Consider the following 21,028-nt stretch of genomic DNA (forward strand, 5'->3'; position numbering starts at 1 on the left):
TCAATTTCATTAGCTATTGACAATTGATCAATGTTTTTATACATTTAACCAGGCCGGTGGAAAAGATGGGAGCACGAGTGGTTCTTAAATTAAATACATTATTTTGGTCCTTTTTTTATCTGAGCATTGCTCCAGATTTAGCACTGAATCAGCCTTGATTGCTCTGATAGATAATCTATACTGGCAGAGAGCTACAGAAAGGGCAGCTTTATTGATTCTCCTAGATCTTTTGGCTGGCATGGATACTTTTAGCCACAGTATTGTTAAGCTGCTTTGGGGAGGTGAATGTTGTGGCATTGCTTTTGGGTGGTTCTATTACCCTTCTAGGTGACAGAAAAATAATATAGCATGACTTTCGCTCAGCCTTCTGGGAATTAACCTGAAGCCAGCTACAAAGCTCTCAACTTTTAATTTTCTGTGAGTTTGGAGTGGGTCATCTCCATGATCTTTGAGTGCCTACAAGTTGGAAAAAACAGGGTGTGGGAGATCAAAGTGACAGTGAACTGAAGTTATTTGGATTAAAACTAGCTAAAATGAATTCCAATGCTTCACACACACATTTTTTTAAAAAAAAATCTAAATCCATAATCTGGGGTTCAAGATTCATATTTCTTTTGCCAAATAGGACTGCATTCCCTGTTTTCAATCTAAAGATCCCTGGACCTAATATTGCATTTATACTTGCTTAACTTTCATTGTTCCTCAAAGAGTTCTGAGAATAGTACTTCAGTGACAATGTTAACAAGTATATTAAATATCACTATATTTCCCCACAAAACTACAATTTTCAGAGTTCCCTGGTGAGGGAATGGTTATTAAGTTCATTTATGACTTTAAGTTGTCTGTTCACAAGTAACATGTGGTCTCTTTAATTGGACTCCTTCCAGGAAAATGTGAATAGAACTGAAGCCAATGTCTACATTACAGATATTTCCAGCAAGATTGTGACAAAAACAAATTTTCCAGCAGATCAAAAGCTATCTGTAAAGAATTAATCAGGTTTTTTTTAAACACTAGTTCTCTTCACTCTGTTGTTTCTTTGATTCAACATTAGTAAGGCATACAAATAAGTTTAATTTCTGACATGTGCAGGCATGTATGCACACACACACACACACATACATAATTTACAACATTTTTAATCAATCATCACCAATTTCACAAAGCATACTTCCATATGTATTTTGCATTGCTCTAGACCAATTCTATATGGCATGCTGTCATGCTGCTGACATTCATTCAGAAGTTGAATCAATATATTTTTAGAGAAATATAACATCATAAAATAAAACAATGGGATGGATTTACGGAGTATGATGAACTTTGACTCTCCTGATTTCTACCTGGTGCCTTAACCACTGGCTGTTCACTTAGGCCTGGTTTGGGTAACTATGCCCCTTTACAAATGTGGACTTCAACACCCATGGCTAGCTCAGGAATTCTGGAAGTTGAAGTCCAAAATTTGTAAAGGGGCCATAGTTACCAATCCATGAACTAGGCTGAAGCTTTCAAGTGAAGGACTAGTCTTTTTGGTTGTATAAAGACATGTAGACATTTCCAGATGGTCTTTGACAACACCCCATATACATATATAAGTTAACAGCATTTACTTAAGATAAAAAAATTATTTATCCAATGAAATGCTTACTGTGCATCTGCCTCAAAACAAAACACAACTCCACTCGAACAACTTCTCTAAAAATCAGATGAAAATTGTAACATTTCTGAAAACTCATCAGATTTTGCTGGAAAAGTTATGAATCAGAAGAAAAAAAATATTTATTGGGTAAGGGAAGTATACCAGTAAGTCCATTAGCCAAGTGCAATTTGTAGCTGATGGGATGGCAAATCTTTAAGTTTCCATATATTTCCATCTTTTTCTTCTTAGAATAGACTATCAACTGATGAGTGAGATGCATGCATTATACATGTATTCATGAAAGAGAATTGATCAGCTTTTGGAGCACTAGATTACTTGGAAATGAAGTCATTTTTCTTAGGTGCTTTGTCCATTAACACCTCAGGAGTATTTTAAAGAAAGCTGTGATGACCCAGGGTGGGATACAAAATAAGCACAGTCACAAAAACAGGTGAAGCCACTTTTATTCCTTCACTTTGCTTCCAAACTCTGAATATCCTTGACTGGAGATAAAAAAACTCCCACACAAGCAGTTACAAGAGGGAGGAAATAAAGAGTAAAAAACAATACAAACCAGTCAAGATAAGGACTTGAAAATGTCCACAGATATCAGAACACACACTGGGAAGGATGCCAAACTCAGAGAGGAAAATAAACTAGAGATATTTCCATGCTTTGTTTCCAGCACTCACCCGTACTCATGTCCGTCCTCTTATCCAGTTGTGACAGCTGCAGCCCATGAGGAGGATCACGGCTCTCTCCTCCCCGGTAGACCATGTCTCTCTCTTATCCTCTCCTCCATGTGTACCCTAGGATGGAGAGGGGATGGGCCTGGGTCCTCCTCTGCCCTTCCCCAGCCTTTTCCACAACCTCTAGAGCCACACTTCTACTCCCTATCGCCTGTTCCTCCTCTCCCTCAGAGTCAATCTCCACCAGGGGCATGACAAAAGCGATCTTCCTTGAAAGTACATGTATTCTTGTACACTACTCTAGCTTTCTATTCGTTGAAGCAAAGGGTACAGAAACTTTTCAGTGTGAAATACCAGGATATTTTGAATGCAAAATATCCTAGATTCCATGCCTGTAAACCTCTGGGTTGTGTTGTAGTACACAATCTTAATCACTTTTGAAATCACTTAGTCTATGGTTCTATTAGTGAAGAGTTTCTCAATCTTGGCAGACTGAAGATGTCTGTGCTTCATATCTGTTCTGTTTTGATTGAAGAAATCAGGGAGTTGAAGTCCACACATACTCAAGCTTCCAAGATTGAAAAACACTGTATTGGCCACTTGAACAGCATGTAAATTTTAAATACATACATACATACATACATACATACATACATACATACATATATACCATATATATCCGGGGTGTCAAACTTGATTTCATTGAGGGCCACATCAGGGTTGTGTTTGACCTCAGGGGACCGGGCTGGTCATGGCCAGGGTGGGCATGGCCAGCTCAACCTCGTTTGTGTGATCAAATGCCACTTTTGCTAGTAGTTTGTTTTGCTAGCAATCTGCCAGCAAAAATGGAGCTTGTGAGGGCCATGGGCGGCCCTTCTGGGCTCTGTTTTCAGCTGCAATGGCCTCCTGCAGCCCTCTGCCAGCAAAAACAGAGCTCCGTTATTTTCTTCACGAACTCAGTTTTTGTTGGCAGAGGCACTGTAGGCTGGTACTTCACTGTTTCTAGGGTGGCCCCATGGGCCACATTTAATCAACCCTGCAGGCCAGATCTGGCCTACATGCCTTGAGTTTGACATGACTGGTGTCATGCCCTTGGTAGAATTGGACTCTGAGGGAGTGGAGGTGTGGCTCCGGATGTTGTGGAGGAAGCTGGGGAAGGGCAGGGGCCGGCTGGGCAGTCAGAGGAAGAACCAGACCCATCCCCTCTTCATCCTAGGACATGCAGGGAGGAACGGAGAAGGAAACAACTTGGCTTATGAGAGAGGAAGCGGTCATGGTCCCCCTCATTGGTTTCAGCTGGGGAGAATAGTATATAAGAGAGATGGTTAAAACACAGCGTTGCTAGAAGCAAAGCATGTTTTATTTTGGGCTGAAGTTATGTTGGTTGGCGTCCTTCCAACAGACTGTGCCTTGTTATCTCCTTGACATTGGTAATTACTTATCCTGGTCTGTTGTGGAAATTCTTTCATTGTAGTTTGTTTTGGTTTTTTTATTTTACCTCTATCTGCTCATTAAGTTTGAACTGTATTGCTTTCTTTTGAAGACTATTTTTGAATAAGTTTTATCTCCAACTGAGAATTATTGAACAGTGGGGCCAAGCTGGTGGCATTAAAGGACATTTATTTACGTTTTGGATTTTGTGGTGTTTGTGTTATACTCTGGGTCATCACACCTGGTATATATAGAATGAACTTATGTAAAGACCAAAAAAGAATACTGGATGGGGAATTCTGGCAGTTGAAGTTCACATATCTTAAGTTGCAGAAGTTGAGAAACATTGCTGTATACAAATCCTAGAGCTAGATAGTTGTTTTGGCTGCCTTGGGTGAGGGAGTAAGATTAAAGAGATTTCCTGGCTCTCAGTTAGGAATGGTGCTAGCAGAAAAAAGGAACGCTCATTCCTAAGAGAATTTGTTAAAAGATCTTAGAAGAATTCTAAAACCTGACTTTGTTTTCTCTGATTTATAGATAGCAGCAGTATATATGACTGAGTAAATGGAATGAATATACAAACTCATTCTTATGAACCGGGACTAAATTATAACCGACTATTCATCTTATGCAGATCTGCTTTTCTGGCTGCAAATCCAAACAGAGAGCTTATACATGTGCACACACACACACACACACACACACACACACACACACAATGTGGAATGTCTCAAGCTGATTTTACTTGAGCACAGAATTACGTATGGTGATTGATATGCACTTATATTTTATGAGCTAAGTCTTCCTGTCCCTTGGTCATTATCTATTGATATTAATCAGAAAAGGAGCTGAGCACTGACTGATGGTCCTCTGCTGTAACCAGATAAAACAGTTTGGTAGTTGGCGTGAAGATTCCTGAGAATCTCAGTATTTACTGACTTATCCTCAACTCTAATCTTTACTCATGTAAAAAGCAGTATGTCGGAATGAGCTATTAAATGTGATGAGTGATGAGTAACTAAACAAATCCCAATGTTAAGGGATCTGTCTTCAATGAATAACAACTGAATGTATGACTTTCTGAAGCACATTTATACTTTTATACTCGGTACTACTGTAAGTCTAATAAATAGGCCTATTAACTTTTTAAATTTGCTAAAAGAAAAAGTGGTAGGTTTCTTCTATTGTCCACATGGCGACCCATGCTGAAAAACCTCAGTCTTTTTCTCAGGTTACTTTGTGAGTGGCAGAAAGAGTCTCAGCTGAAGGCTAGATCCTGCTCTCCTCAGAATCTTTTTTTTTTTTACTACCAGTTCTGTGGGCGTGGCTTGGTGGGCGTGGCAGGGGAAGGATCCTGTAAAATCTCCAGTCAGAGGTGGGATTTGTCAGTTCTCCAAACTACTCAAAATTTCCGCTACCAGTTCTCCAGAACTGGTCAGAACCTGCCAAATACCACCTCTGGCTCTCCTACTTTACTTTGAATCAGTAATCAGTGCTAAAACAGAGAGCCAGTTTGGTATATCTGATATTAATAACTGGATCCTACTAGTCTCCATGTAAATTGATTTAAGTTGCAGTGATCACCCATGTTTCTCATTTGCAGTGGTGTTAAGATGATCACACAATTTTAAAGAAGATCAATGAATCTGAGTGAAATATTTAGATGTAGGGCCAGACTTTTCAAACTCTATTTTACAATACAGTTAAAGACTTGCTTACTAAAAACTGAGGCCTCCTTAGCTTAGGCCACATTAGATGAGGTCACACTCCAAAAATGTCACAAATCTAGTGAAATGTAACTACAGCTCTACAGTTTACTGCACTATACCCTAAAAGTCTGAAAAAGGAGACTTCCTCTTTTATTTCCTTCATCTTTGGGTCAATGTTTTTGTTGTTAAGTAAGTGACCTGGTAAATTGTGATTTTATTTAATTTTTAAATAAAGAGATAACTTTAAAATAAAATTAATTTTATATATTGGAATTTGTTTAATTCTTAGTTGTTACATAAAGTGTCTTTAAAAAAAAAAACAGTCTCCATGCCTTAGTCCTGTGCCTATTTTATTTGTTCTGATATTCCATATATGGGTATATGCATCTGTAACTCACTGTCAGTGTGATGTCACAAATATATGCTTTGACAGCATATGGCAGAAATACAATGTGATTCAGATTACTGTTGCCACTAGGCTGATTTTAAGAATCATGGGAACACTGAGAAGATAGTTTGAAGAATACAGCAACAAAACCAGAAGTGGTATTCAGCAGGTTCTGGAGAACCAGTAGCGGAAATTTTGAGTAGTTCAGAGAACCAGCAAATACCACCTGTGACTGGAGATTTTACAGTATCCTTCCCCTGCCACGCCCACAAAGCCACACCCACAGAACCGGTAGTAAAAAAAATTGAATCTCACCACTGAACAAAACCAATATTATGCACTGGTTGGCAAGCACTGTGCATATTCTGAGATGAAGATTTCTATCAAGTGCGACTGTTCCATTTTTTTAAGCTGAAGATGCAAGGAGCTGAGCCTGGAACTTTCCAGATGTTTCAATGGACTGATGGACCTTTCCAATAGCAGACACAAATCGAGTACATGGAGAAACCATTGTATTACCCGCATTTTGCTTCAGAATAATTTTCATACCCATAACACGATGTCATATATTAAAGGCCTAGGGGGAAATTTTGTCTTCAGGAGACAGTAACATAGAAGCCTGCCTACATCAGAGAAGAAGAATGGCTCAAGGGTTTTTTGATAGTATAAAAGGCCTCTTCCCTGCTTTTGCCACTACGAAGAGCTGTTCCAGCACATTTAATGGCAGGAAAGTCCCCACTCCAAAATCAAACCAACAAGGTATTACAAGCATAAATCAGTTTTCAACCATAAAAAACAGAATAACTCTAGCTAGTCTTTCGGACAATACAAAGCCTTTCCTACATTAAAGAATTATAATAATTGTGGCAGTTTAATAGGATTGATGAGCTCAACCAGTAACAGTGACCATCCTAGACTTAAACAGCTTGATGAATTACTCTTTGCCGCTACAAAGTACATCTGTCTGTGGAAAGCATTAAATATCAGTTGACCAGATCTCTTAAACCTTGGAACTGTGGCAGCTGAACGATAGAAATGCAACATGCTTTGAAAAGGAAGCCATAATCTATTACTACGTTTCTTTTCTAAGCCTCAGTTTTATCCTTCATCCCTTCAATGTGCCTCTAAAAACAAGAGATTGAGAAGTTGGATGGTGAATTGACAATACATTTCATGGCTACCTTGTTGCAAAGCAAATTATTTCCATATGGGTTTAAAACAACAACAACAACAACAACAAAACCCCCTAATGCTTCTAAAAACTTTTCCACCTTAAAAAGAACAAGATTTTCAAATCTGCCACCTGCACTATGCTATGTAGCAGATAAAAATAGCAAAAGAACCACTAATGAAAGCCAGATACTGAGGAACACTACAGCCTATATTTTTATTCCATCTATATAAAACCACAGGAATTCCTTCTGCTACCTGGCTAAGAATTAATATCAATGAAATGTGATATCTCTGCAATCAGGCATGTCAGTTCCGGACTATGCTAAACTAGGCTGCTTCTTGCCTACTTTCCAAACATGTAAGATTTGTCCAGGTAACCTTGCTTGAATTAAGGCCGATCTTCACTGTGACCATGCTATAGGAAAATATCTGTCTATGGATAAACATGCAGCGTCCACTCATTTGGCTCCTCCAGGAAGACTTCCTGCAGACAAGTTAGTTGCTAAGTCATGTTTATAATAAGGGAGGAGTGCTTATGGAAATCAGAAGATCATCCAGATTTAATCCAGTGTATAGTACAGGAACAGCCATCTGCTATCTGAAATGTCCTATTTATCTTGTTAAAAAGAATGACAAAGATTACTATTTATGTTAATGTTGCTTCATTGAAATGCAACATATAAACTGCCTCCGTCTAGAATTCAATATAATCTTTGAGAAAAATCTTGGTGGCTTAAAGCCTACTAGTTATCAATCTTATTTATTGGCTGAATCAGTACATTGATCAGTTGCTGCTAAATAAACATGTAGGTCAATTACTGTCTGCAGCCATTAAGGATATCTGCTTAGTGAATGCACTTATATTGGCTGACATCTTGTTATATATCTTTTGATCTGTCAGTCAATCAATGAAAATTTATTTACAATGACTGACTAAGTCTAAACGATAAGAAAATGCAGCAGCACTCTATGACATTAACTAGAATAATGTAATAAGAAAGGTATGCATATGATATTGATCGTAATACAAAACTTGGAAGTTATTTTATGCCATAAATATGCATATGAATAGATTTTAAAAACCCATAGTACCTCACTAGGGTTTTAGCATCTGTCTAATTTGATTCAAGAGCAAACATACATTTAGCAAATGTCTATGGAGATTCTCAATCATTCAGGTCATGGTGGTCCCAAAGGTACTTTTCCAGGAAAAAAAAATGCTTTCTCTATTCAATGGGAAGGAATTCTAGAATCAGTCAGTATGAGAAGGTGATAGGAAATAAACTAATTATATGCAAACAATTGTCATATTAATGATCACAAATCCCTTTAGGTAGTAGAGTTTTTGACTGTTTTACTGTGATGTTTTTGCAGAAACAGGAAATTAAATCACCCTTTTCTCAGTAATGAAAAATTACATTCATTATCTCTTGACTATGAGCTGAAACCTTTTGAAATCTATAACTAATTTTTGCTCATTTGTTGGAAGTTATCGTTTATTTTCTGACATTATTAGGTAGTGATCGTGTGCTGATCTGCCTTTCCAGAAATCAGTTTGGGCTCACCTATCAAAATCTCCTACTACAGTCTTTGTTTAACAATCAAGGAAGGTGACATAAGATGCCAATTACTGACAATAAGCATGTCATTGGAATAATAATTTCCATAAATATTTACATATATTGGAATAACTGTTTGAGTAAGGCAATTAACCAGATTTATTCATTTATGTAAACAAGGTGCCTACAGAGTAATATCAAATTTCTATAGTTCTGGTTGTAACAATCATGTCCAGCAATTGTCCATACTTTACCTGTTAAATCAATGTTTTACCCTCAGTTGGAAGGATACAGAAAGGAGTTCAGACATATCATGCAGAGATACTATATTAAATAAAGGTATAATATAAATTATTCGCTAGTTAAAACATTTGACAATTCAAGATGAATTCTTCTATATTTTGGACAATTCACTTAGAATTATGGAAACTGTTGACCTAAATAATGCTGCATCCTTATTTTCAGTTGAAACAGCTGAAATTCTTCATTATTTCTTTACAATATGGATTGTTTAAACAATCCTGTGATGTATGTTTTAGGTTTACAAACCCAGTTGAAACTTCTGATGTTCACCAGGAAAGGAGAATAGCCTATGGACTACATGAGGCATTATGCAGAAATTCTTTTCTGTGTCATAGATTAATTGAACGTAATTGTGAGAAGATTTCTTGGAGGGGATGTATTCCAACTTCCTGAAGGTCCAACTCCTGTACATCATCCCTGAAAGACAAACTTCTAGCCTCTGTTTAAACACCTATAGCAAAAGAGACTTCACAACTTCCTGAGTCCAGTCTCTTCTATCACTGTATAGATCTTATACTTGGGATTTTTTTCTCTGATATCTAACCCAACTCTATTCCTGTAAAAGTTAAACTCATTGTTTAATGTTCTTTCTTTAGGAACAGTTCTGAACAATTCCAACTTCTCTTCTACAAGAAAGCCTTCACATATCTGAAAACAATATCAGAGCATCGCAGAGTCTTCTGTTCTTGAACTGAAGATATGAGATTGCAGTACCTCCAATCATCTCTTGTAAGTTTTTTCTTTCTGGTTTTGCATCATCTTAATTGTTTTGCCACACATGCTCATTTCTTAATGTCCCTCAAAAAAGGCAGTGCCCTGAATTCATTGCAATATTCTAAGTTAAGTTTGTCCAGCATGCAAAATAAAGAGAACATATCAATAGATATCTTGACCTTGCTACAGAATACACTTTTATTGATATAGCCATTCTCTCCACTCTTCTTGTGAAGCCTGGCAGTCTCAATGAAGAACACACTGTTCCCCCAATCAGGCACCTTTGAGATGTTGTGGGCAGTCATTCCTAGTCTCCCACCCAAGAAGATGCATTTTAATTTGAATCATTTACATAACGATACAAATGATGTAAATGTTATTGCATAAGTGATGGAAACCACTACAATGACACGCCTCCCAATTTACCAGACTTTCATGAGTAGTAAACACCCTCTCCCCAATTAGTGTGTTCATGTAAGATTTTATTACATTTCAAAAACAACACAAATTGTTGGACAAAAGCTTGCCAAAAGTGATAAAATACTTTCAATTAATTACAGTCAAGAAAAAAAAACTGTCCTCAGATTTTTCTTAAGGAATAAGCACTGCTATGACTCAGTGTGGTTGCTAATCTTAATCTTGCTTCCGCTACTAATAATAATGACAAAAAGGAAAAATACACAGTAAAATAATGGAAGCATACCTATGTGTTGCTGGAAATAGAACATTTTATTGACACAGGTTCAATCTCTATACCCTAGGGTAACAAGAGTGAGTGCCTCATTTTTATAAATACAATATTGCAAATAATCTGTGAAAGGCTGTTCTATTAGCCAATCAACTGACTCTGACAGTAACTGACAGTAAGATTAGCCATGAATGAATCAGAAATCTGATGGTTTCCATAGGCTTAATATAGAAATATAGAAATAATGAAGAGACTGTTCTCTGGTTCACATCCTGACCAGATGGGTGGTGTCCAAGGAGGTATATTGTATGTAAACAAAGTTTAAGCAGCTCTCTCACTCCAAAGTCATGCTTGTAGCCTGCTTTGACCTTATCTTTACCACCAGTACCACCACAATCTTCTGAGTACCATTGCTTCCACATCTGCCCATATCTGATCACAAAAGTTCTTGCTGTAATCATTGCCTATAATAGCAACAGCACTTAGACTTGATATACCACTTCACAGTGCTTTACAGCCCTCTCTAAGTGGTTTACAGAGTCACCATATTGCCCCCAACAATCTGAGTCCTCATTTTACCAACCTTGTAAGGATGGAAGCCTGAGTCAACCTTGAGCTGGTCAGGATCGAACTCCTGGCAGTGAGCAATGAGTTAGCCTGCAATACTGCATTCTAACCACTACACCACCATGGCTCTAATATGAATTGACATTCTCAGTCCATTATTCTGGTAAGAGTAAGATGCTAGTATAAGATTTGCATAAATGAAGCAGCAAATAGCACACAGTGTTTGAAAAGCAGGGTTCACAATTGAAGACTTTATAAGGTACATTTGTAAAGCAAAAATCATTTAATTCATAAAGACATATCACGGTTGTTTCTTTTTTAAAAAAACAGCTCTACTGATCCTTTTAAGGTTGTAGAAATGTTCTCTCCTTTGAGAAGGCATGCCTATATTGTTATATTTAGTTACTTAATTAGTGTACAATATATACAAATATTATAAATACATGGAACAGCTGATGCCAGTGACAACTTTTAGTCATAGAATCATAAACCTGGAAGATGCAACAAAAATTAGATTCAGTTTTTATAAATATCCTATTGATTTTGGTCAGAAAAAAAATGATTGTATTATGTGATGCACAACTGTTTTAGAAAGGAAAATTTTATATACTGGCATCAAGCAGAGTCACTGAAGGGTCCAATATAGGTTCACTGTGGTAGATCAAATGAAAAAATGTCTATTATGCCTGTAAAAATCTGTAGATGGCATAAAACTGGGATTGGGGAAAATCAGTAGATGAGATTAAAATTCAAATGGCACCTGGCATACAATCTATGGCAATATGAATAGAAGGACAATATGATTATGAGATTTAAAAAAGGAAGGAAGAAGGGAGGGAGAGGGAGGGAGGGCGGAAGGAAGGAAGGAAGGATTCGGAGAATTAAGTGTAGATTTTGTTTAGAAAGAAAAATAATTCACCTTTCACCACTCTCCCCATAACTACTTCTCTTCTAATAACTTTGCTAATCTTATAAAAACTACCTGGCACTTGACCGAGCAAACCAATGCCTGTTGGCAAATAGCTTCAGCTCAGATAGCTCTTGCACCCTCCCTTTCCTGCTTATACATAAAATTGCATGGTAGAATAATTAAGCTGATTACCTATTGCTATATTTTTTTGCTACCTTGAGTAATGGAATAAATATACAGTGCTTCTTCGGAAAGCAACCACAGAAAGCAGCTGTTGCAGCGAAGGGTAATTCAATATCTGGTGTTCAGCTACACTAAGAGGCTGCACGGTGAAAAAAACTTAGGCATTGATCTGAAGCCATACAGGCATTCATCCTCAAGGGTAGAGGGACATCTGTCCTGCAGTCTGCTCCAAAGAGTCATTGTGAGGGCTCCAGAATATCAGCAGGTAACACATACGGTCAGGTACTGATAATTGGTGGAGTATCAAAGTATTCATTGATATGTTGGACACAATCAAGACTTGAATAGTCAAAGGATTCATCCTTAGTCCAACAAAGGATATCTAAGTAGGGATGGAGTTGTCTGGGCATGTTGCAGTCCCTAGAGTCCCATACTTTGTGGGCAAGATAATGTGAAGGATTCCATGTTTCCAGTATTAAATGACTGACCTTGCCTTTAATGCTGGTAGTACAATGCAATCCTGGTTTATTTCATGCTTGGGAGCTGGGGGCAAGTGAGAGTAAATACAGGCTACAAAGAATGAAAACAAAATAATTAAATTACAAAATTGCTATGCTAATTCCTTTATTTGACAAGGAACGAATTCATCCTTTGAGTACAGGTCTTCATTTATATCTCTTTCTACTAATCTGGATATAGGAATATTTAATCAATCAATCAAAATAGAGCTGGAAGGGAACTTGGAGGTCTTCTTGTCAGCCTTCAAGATTTTCTTCTTTTGCTTTGCATCTTTCAGCTGTCATAAGTAACGGGGGGGGGGAAGTATGGGAAGTGAGCTGGAGGTGTTGCACACTACTATTGTATAAACTGAGGAGGGGGGGAGAGTACATTCTTGCTTAGGTTTCTATTTCTTGCTTAGCTTTCTCTTCTCTGCGCAGCTGCAAACCTTTATCAAAGTATGCCAAGGTCAATGGACAGAAGCCTCATCACCACCTGAAGATGTCCACATGATGACATTCACAACTTTTAATTGGAAGAACCATTTGAACTATTGGGGGTGGGAACATTGCCATCACTTTGTATATGTGATTTACACGCCTATTTTCTCAGATTCAGAATTCTTTTGTTTGCTACCACTTGACTTCCAGTAAAAGATATCTTTTCTCTAATTAAAAGAGTCTAAGTATTTCTTTCTTGGATTTTGAATGGAGCACCGGCTGACACTTCGAGTCCAATCCTCTACTCAAGTAGGAGACCTTGTACCATTTCAGACAAGTGACCATCCAGTCTCTTTTTAAAAACCTGAAGCAACTGATTATCTACTACTATTTAATCAATCTTGGTTCCAGTTAGCTAGCTTTTATTTCCTCTGGATGTATTTTGTTATCTTTTAATTTTTATCCATAAGCCATCTGGATTCATTATGGAGTTGGGAGACCTCCACATTGAAATAATAAAAGAAACTTGTTCTCATTGGGATTTTTCAAGAACTGATGGATATGTTCAGCTATTTCAACTCTCTTTTCAGTTTCGGCAAGATCTAACTATAGAAGAGACTATCTGTAGCTTATTAGAATGATGTAGTTTTTGTGTGTGTGGTGTGTTACCATACAGCTGTTTAACTTTTGCTTCCTCTGCATTTGTGGTTGGAGCATAAACCTGAAGAACCATACTATTTATTCAATTTCTGTAGCTGTCCATCTCAATCAATAACTCTGGGCTGCTTACAATTCCAAAAATATTACAACAATTAATGCTATTGATTGCTTTGCTTTTAGACTGGAGTTGAGACAGCGATATCATTTTGGGACTGTGTCTGAATACTTGACTTTGACACGCTTGTTAATAGTGATGGCTACTCTACTTCTTCTGTGATTTTCTTGTCCGCAGCAGACGACCTGATGCTTCTCCGATATGAAGTGATCATTCCAGTCCATTTCAAGTCAGTGGTTTACAGAATGTCAATGCCCACTCTTGACATCTCTGCTCTGACAACATCATGTTTGCCTTGGTTCATGGTTCTGACATTCCCTGTACCAATAGTACACATATCTTTCCAGTATTAAACTTACTTTTTGCCTTTGGGCACATCGGCAGCCCGATGTCTTTTCAACTTTAATCTAGCTTCATCATAAGCACCAGTGGAGCTTGTACTTCCTTCTCTGCTATTCCCAAAATCACATTCTATGAAATCGCTATTAAGATGAACAATGGAGATGCTACCGGAACAGTTGTACTGCAGCTCTGTTTGGGAACTCTAGTATTTTTTCCCCCCAAGCTTTATCAGGAGAAAAATGCATAAGTATTTTGCTTCAAACAATGTTGTGATGAAATAATTTACAGCTGGTCGAAGAACAGAAGAGCTGCATATGTTAAAGGACTTAAGAAATTAGCTATGTTATGCATACACCCTTAAGCAGATACCACTCAAAAGCAACTGGTATGAAAATGCATTGTGTGGTGCAGGGGTGGGATTCAATTTTTTTTACTACCAGTTCTATGGGCGTGGCTTGGTGGGCATGGCAGGGGAAGGATCCTGTAAAATCTCCAGTCAGAGGTGGGATTTGCCGGTTCTCTGAACTACTCAAAATTTCTGCTACCGGTTCTTCAGAACTGGTCAGAACCTGCTGAATACCACCTCTGGTGTGGTGATGGCAAAAAGGCCAGTAAAATGCAGTCAAAAGACATTGTATTCCTAGATTTAAGCCAGTCACACTCAGAATCTTTTGTGAATCCAGTACCATCCACAAAACAACATATTGCACCACATGCACATATTTCTAATGCAGAAATATTATGGATGTTTATTTCATATTTTTTATGAAAAATTACCTTGCATCATGAGCTAAAAAAAACCACAAGGAGCAAGTTTGTATGGTGTGTTAGAACAATAGAAATGATGAAGAGAGAATTTTTGTAGATTCTGGAGAGAAATAAATCACGAGTCCTATTGGGAAGAAACTAGTGAATGGTGCTTTGTGATTGGGAGAGCATGGAATTTCATTTATAGTAAACTTTCCTGTGCAGAATTTGCAAGCAAGGAATTAAGTTCTTCTATATGTATACATACAAATTTGCCAACTGGGTGACTTTAGCACATTCTCAGCCATAGGAAAAAGGTAATGGAAAACCACTTCTGAAAATGGTTGTGTGTATATGCTTGTGTGTGTGTGTGTGTGTGTGTGTGTGTGTGTGTGTGTGTGCGTGTGTGTGTTAAATGGTTATGGACAGTCCTGCTCATGTGTTTGGGCTACTTTACTGCATAATTTTAATGTAATTATTTTGTACATGTTATAAAAGAAAACTTGGAGCTATCATGGCCTTCATATTTTTCAGAAAGAAAAATCTGAACTATGTTGCAAGTGCCATGGTAGATTCTCATTGTCAGCTGGAAAAGTAATTTGAAGAGGTTTGAAGGGGATGTGCAAATTATTGAATATCCTCACAGAGTTATAGTCAATGAGTCTGATGTATCTCTTGCACAAAATCTGAATTATGTGCCATATGGGAGCTATAAATGGTGACTGAGAGACAATCTGCTAGAATAGTATTAGAATAAACATATGCAGGTACAAACTGTGTGTCAAATATGTTGATACTGCAGAGAGAGAGGGAGGGAGGGAGGGAGAAGGAAGGAGGGAGGGAGAGAGAGGGGAATGAAATCTACCTTTGCACTGATGTGATGACAATAAAAAAGGCTGTGGTGTGAAAACTTCATCCCATACCGACAATAAATATTATGCTATATGAAGTGCTTGGATTTTTCCTCAATTAGATGCTATCAAAGTAGAATTGGCACCATAATTTTACCAATTGACAACTTTTGTATTGCACTATGATTATTATAAAGTTCCATCTGGATTCTCAAGTGCACCTGAGTTGGTAAATTCTATTCAAGTGTTGTCAGGCCTAAATACGATAAGGTTGTTTATACAGCAATTGTTGAAACACTTTGGGATAGATGGGTGGGAGTTTTTGAGGAAGAAACCTGAAACTAAACAAAAGCAAATATCAGTACAGTGTTTATGATTTGGTCTATTAGGATACTTTGCCTAATTTGATAAAATTAAACCTGCACTGCAATATGTATATCTATCTCCAATCAACATTTACAAATCTATATATGCAATCTGTATGTGTGTATGTGTATATATACTCACACAGTGGACGCAATGGCTCAGTGGCTAAGACACTGAGCTTGTCAATCAGAAAGGTCGGCAGTTCGGTGGTTCGAATCCCTAGCGTACTGAAGTGAGCTCCCATTACCTGTCCCAGCTTCTGCCAACCTAGCAGTTTGAAAGCATGTAAAAATGCAAGTAGAAAAATAGGGATCAGTTTGGTGGGAAGGTAACAGCGTTCCGTGCCCCTTCAGCATTTAGTCATGACCATGGAGATATCTTCGGACAGCGCTGGCTCTTCAGTTTTGTAATGGAGATGAGCACCGCCCCCTAGAGCTGGAAAGGACTAGCACATATGTGCGAGGATGAGCACCGCCCCTAGAACTGGAAACGACTAGCACATATGTGCGAGGTGAACCTTTACCTTTATATATATGTACACATGCATCTATATATGCAATATGTGTGTGTGTCTGTATGTGTGTGTATACACATACAGACACACACACACACATACACAGATTGCATATATAGATTTGCAAATGTTGATTGGAGATAGACAGACAGACTGATACATAGATAAGAAGATAAAAACAAATGATTGAATCCATACTCTCCCATTGCTTACATACCAGAGGATTCACTGTAGCCAATTGATATGTGGCTTTCCCTAATAGGAAAAAGTGGGAATTATTTCTTCTTTTGCTAGGAAAATTTACTGCATGTGGCCTGACCCTTAGTTATCCTCATGGAGGTTACTGCTTCCACAACCTGATATACAGGTCTTGATTCCTTCAGCACTTTTAGCTAATGATGTAATCCTTTTATATCAGAGCTGTGCCTGTTACGTCTTGCTAGTTGATTAAAGGGAATGTCAGACAGTTCAGAAGTGATGTTAGTAAGATGTCAAGTGCAACAAAGAGAGAAAATAATTTTAGGTTATAAAAAATAAAGTCTATGTAAATTACAAAGCTTGCATTTTCTCCCAGCTACAGCCTTGACTGTTTGAAATGATTTTTGTCTGGTAGTTTAAATTGAAATGTAAGTCTCTTGTTCATTCCTTGGCATCGTTCCCTAAAATATTCTGCTAAATGTTTTCAATTATATGGCGGTCCCAATAGGATCTGGCTAAGAGGTTTTTAAATGATCTAGTGTCATTTGAACGCTATCACTATAGCCATAAATAAAGATAAATTAAGTAATTAAAAAGAAGATTGTAGCTTTGATTCAATAGGCTGATAGTGGCTGACCAGATACACCCACGAGGGCTAGTTTGTTGGAGTAATTTTTTTTTAAAAAAGGAATTGCTACTAAACACTGCTTTTTCTTCTTCTTTATTTAAATGGGTGTATCCTATTTCAATTGGGCTGTGCATCTGCATTTGCGCAGCCATATCACAAAGATAAAAGAGAAATTTAAAGTATACCATCAGTCATAGAGTTCTTCATGTAAGTACACCAGTCAAGCAGTTAGAAGTACATAATTTGTAGTCTTATGCCAGCAGCTCACAGTTCTTCTCCTAAAAAAGCCAAAGCTCTTAAACTGTCATCTAACTGTCATCTTTGGTGGAAAAACAAATCTGGTCACATTGCCAACTTCAAAAGCCAATACAAAGACTGAATGCACCAATGATCACATTAAACAAGAGGAAAACCTTCTACGCACCAATTCCACCTGTGCTTTCTACAATTTTGTAAACAACAAACTAAAAGACTTAAGGTCCATCCCACCCCTGAAAGGACCTAATGGCAAAATCTGCAATGATGACACCATTAAAGCCAACCTCTTTAACACATACAGTATTTGTAAACAGCAATGGATCAAGCCCAGTATTTCCTAGTCGAACCACAGACAACTACAATGATCTAATACATATCAATTTTACAGAAGACAATGTTGAAAAAGCACTATGCAATCTAAAACCATCTCTATCTATTGGACTAGTCGGAATATGTGCCTACTTCTTAAAAAAGGTATCCACTGCCATAGCCAAACCTCTGAGCATAATCTTTGAAAAATCTTTCAAGACCAACTCTTTGCCAAAACTATGGTCACAAGCCACGGTCATCCTCATTTTCAAAAAGGGAGACCCCAGCCTAGTTGAAAATTACAGACCAATCTCTTTATGTTGCATCACCTGTAAAGTCATGGAATCAATTATTAACCAATCCATTATCCTCCAACTAGAGACAAACAACCTACTCTCTAATAAACAATTTGGTTTCAGAAAAAAAACTATCCTGTAATCTGCAACTCTTACACTGCAAAAACATATGGACTCCACAACTCGATCAGGGCAAAGCAATAGACACAATCTACATAGACTTATATAAAGCCTTTGATTCAGTGGTACACGACAAACTACTACTAAAACTAAAATCTTACGGTATCTCTGGACACCTGCATAACTGGATAGAAGCATTCTTGTCAAACAGACAACAAATGGTCAAAATTGGGAGCGTCCTATCAAATTCTGTACCTGTCAACAGTGGTGTTCCTCTAGGCAGTGTTCTAGTCTCTTCATACTCTACATAAATGACCTCTGTGATCATATTAAGAGCAACTGTGTTCTCTTCACTGACGACGTAAAGCTATTCAAGACCACAGACAATACTGCTACCCTTCAAAAGGACCTCGACTATGTATCAGAATGGTCAAACAAATGGCAACTTCAAATCTCAACAAATAAATTGTCTGTCTTACATATTGGCAAAAAAAAATCAGAAAATAAAATACAGGCTGAATAGTCAAGACCTTGTTGATGATCCAAACTCCATCAAGGATCTTGGAGTACTCATCTCTAATGATCTAAGTGCTAGAGCCCACTGTAACTATATAGCCAAAAAGGCATTAAGAGTTGTTAACCTAATCTTACATAGCTTTTTCTCTGATAATATTACACTACTAACTAGAGCATACAAAACATTTGCTGGACCAATACTTGAATACAGCTCATCAATCTGGAACCCACATTAGGTATCTGATATTAACATAGTTGAGAAAGTCCAGAAATATTTCACAAGAAGAGTTTTCCACTCCTCTACTCGTTGCAGAATACCTTATGCCACCAGACTTGAAACTCTAGACCTAGAAAAACCTAGAACTACGCCACCTTCGGTCCGATCTAAGTATAGTATATAAAATCATACATTGCAATGTCCTACCTGCAAATGAATACTTCAGCTTCAACCATAACAATACAAGAGCACACAATAGATACAAACTCAAGATTAACCACATCAAACTTGATTGCAGGAAATACGACTTCAGCAACAGAGTGGTCAATGTCTGGAATATTCTAACTGACTCTGTGCTTTCCTCCCCAAACCCGAAAAACTTTAACCTCAGACTGTCCACTATTGACCTCACCCCTTTCCTAAGAGGTCTGTAGGGGGTGTGCCTACCGTCCCTGTCCTATTGTTTCCTTCATTTTTCTTATATGTATCCATGTATTCATAACTATGTTTTTATTTATACCTATTATCTTGTAAGCAATTGACAAACCAAATAAAATAAAAAAAATAAAAATGGTTTTGTTCCAATGTACATCAAGCCAAGACATAAAATTAAATCTTGAACTTTCAAATTCAAGTTTCAAATTCAGACCTACATGCAATCAAATAGTAATCATATATTCTATTCTATTCTATTCTATTCTATTCTATTCTATTCTATTCTATTCTATTCTACTCTACTCTACTCTACTCTACTCTACTCTACTCTACTCTACTCTACTCTACTCTACTCTACTCTATTCTATTCTATTCTATTCTATTCTATTCCATTCCATACCATTCCATTCCATTCCATTCCATTCCATTCTACTCTACCCTATCTATTCTGATACTTTGTTCTAATTCTGCACTAATTCTAGTCTATTTAGATTTTAATTCTTTTGTAATTTTAATTCTATTGTAATTGTAATTCTATTCTAGAACTAAAATAAAATGGGGATCAGGATGGGGAATCAAAGGGAGTGGGGAGGAGAAGGGAAGAAATGAAATGTTATTCCCCTGCCCTTTCCCCACCTACCCCATCTCCCTCTCTCCTCCAAATTCCCTACTCATCCCTCTCACCCTCCCTTGTCCTTTCTTCCCTGTCCTATCCATCCGACTCCACTTTTTTGTCTCCCTCCTCCTTTTCCTTCACTGCCTCTCTTTTTGCTTTTTCTTCCTCTCATTCCCTATATCCATTATCCGCCCTGTCCTCCTTCCCCTGATCCCGACCCTGGCTCTTAATCTCACCCTCCCTCTCAACCTATCCCTCACCCTTTCAACCTCAACTTCAACCTCATCCTTCCCCCAACCCTCTCACCCACCCTAAACCTAACCCAAACTCTCACTCTCACTTACCTCTCTTGAGAGTTGGCTATAAAAGAAGGGAAGCTTGACCAGAGTCCAGGAGCCCTACTGACGAGCAACTGACCTCTAGGAAGGCACCTTCACTGCGATAACCGATAACTGACAATAACTGACACTTTAGCCTGCAGGGATGAATTCATAAACCCATTAGAACACCCAAGGAGATGGCCTGTCTACCTCCTCCTCCTCTACCTTTATGACCTACACACATGCCACACAAAGGTCTCTAAGAAGCTGCCAAACCAATCACTAAAGCTGCCTATTTGCCATAGTTCTTGGATTGCCTCTTGTTAAAGAACATGGGGTCAAACTCACTGCATCACATTGCCGTCATGTGATGTTTCACAATATTTTTCCCATTCACAGAGCTGAAGTGGGCATGGCCTGCACATGACTTATCTGGCCTGCAGGCTGCCAGTTTGACCCTCTTATAGAAGTTCCACCAAACACTTTAGCACTGTTGAGCAGTTTAATAGTCTGCTATTTGCTCTCTAAAATCAGCAGTTGGGAGCAGACTTGACTGTTTTAGGATAGACTTTGAAATAGATTTGTTCCCCTGAAATCAGTGGAACTGAACCTGAACCACAGATCTCAAA

General features: G+C 37.9%; 1 long non-coding RNA gene across 2 annotated transcripts in view; it reads right to left on the reverse strand.

The window, feature by feature from the left end:
* Positions 1 to 20,613, reverse strand: part of LOC148126345 (uncharacterized) — a 62,604-nt gene extending 41,991 nt beyond the window's left edge. For both annotated transcript variants that reach the window (XR_015742609.1, XR_015742608.1), the window contains exon 1: positions 20,424 to 20,613. This is a non-coding gene — a long non-coding RNA (uncharacterized LOC148126345). The remainder of the gene's footprint in view (positions 1 to 20,423) is intronic.
* Between the last annotated feature and the right edge of the window lie 415 nt (positions 20,614 to 21,028).

The sequence above is a fragment of the Pseudonaja textilis genome, chromosome 3, assembly GCF_049901715.1.
Source record: "Pseudonaja textilis isolate UNSWEBS1 chromosome 3, rPseTex1.2, whole genome shotgun sequence".
Lineage (NCBI taxonomy): Eukaryota > Metazoa > Chordata > Lepidosauria > Squamata > Elapidae > Pseudonaja > Pseudonaja textilis.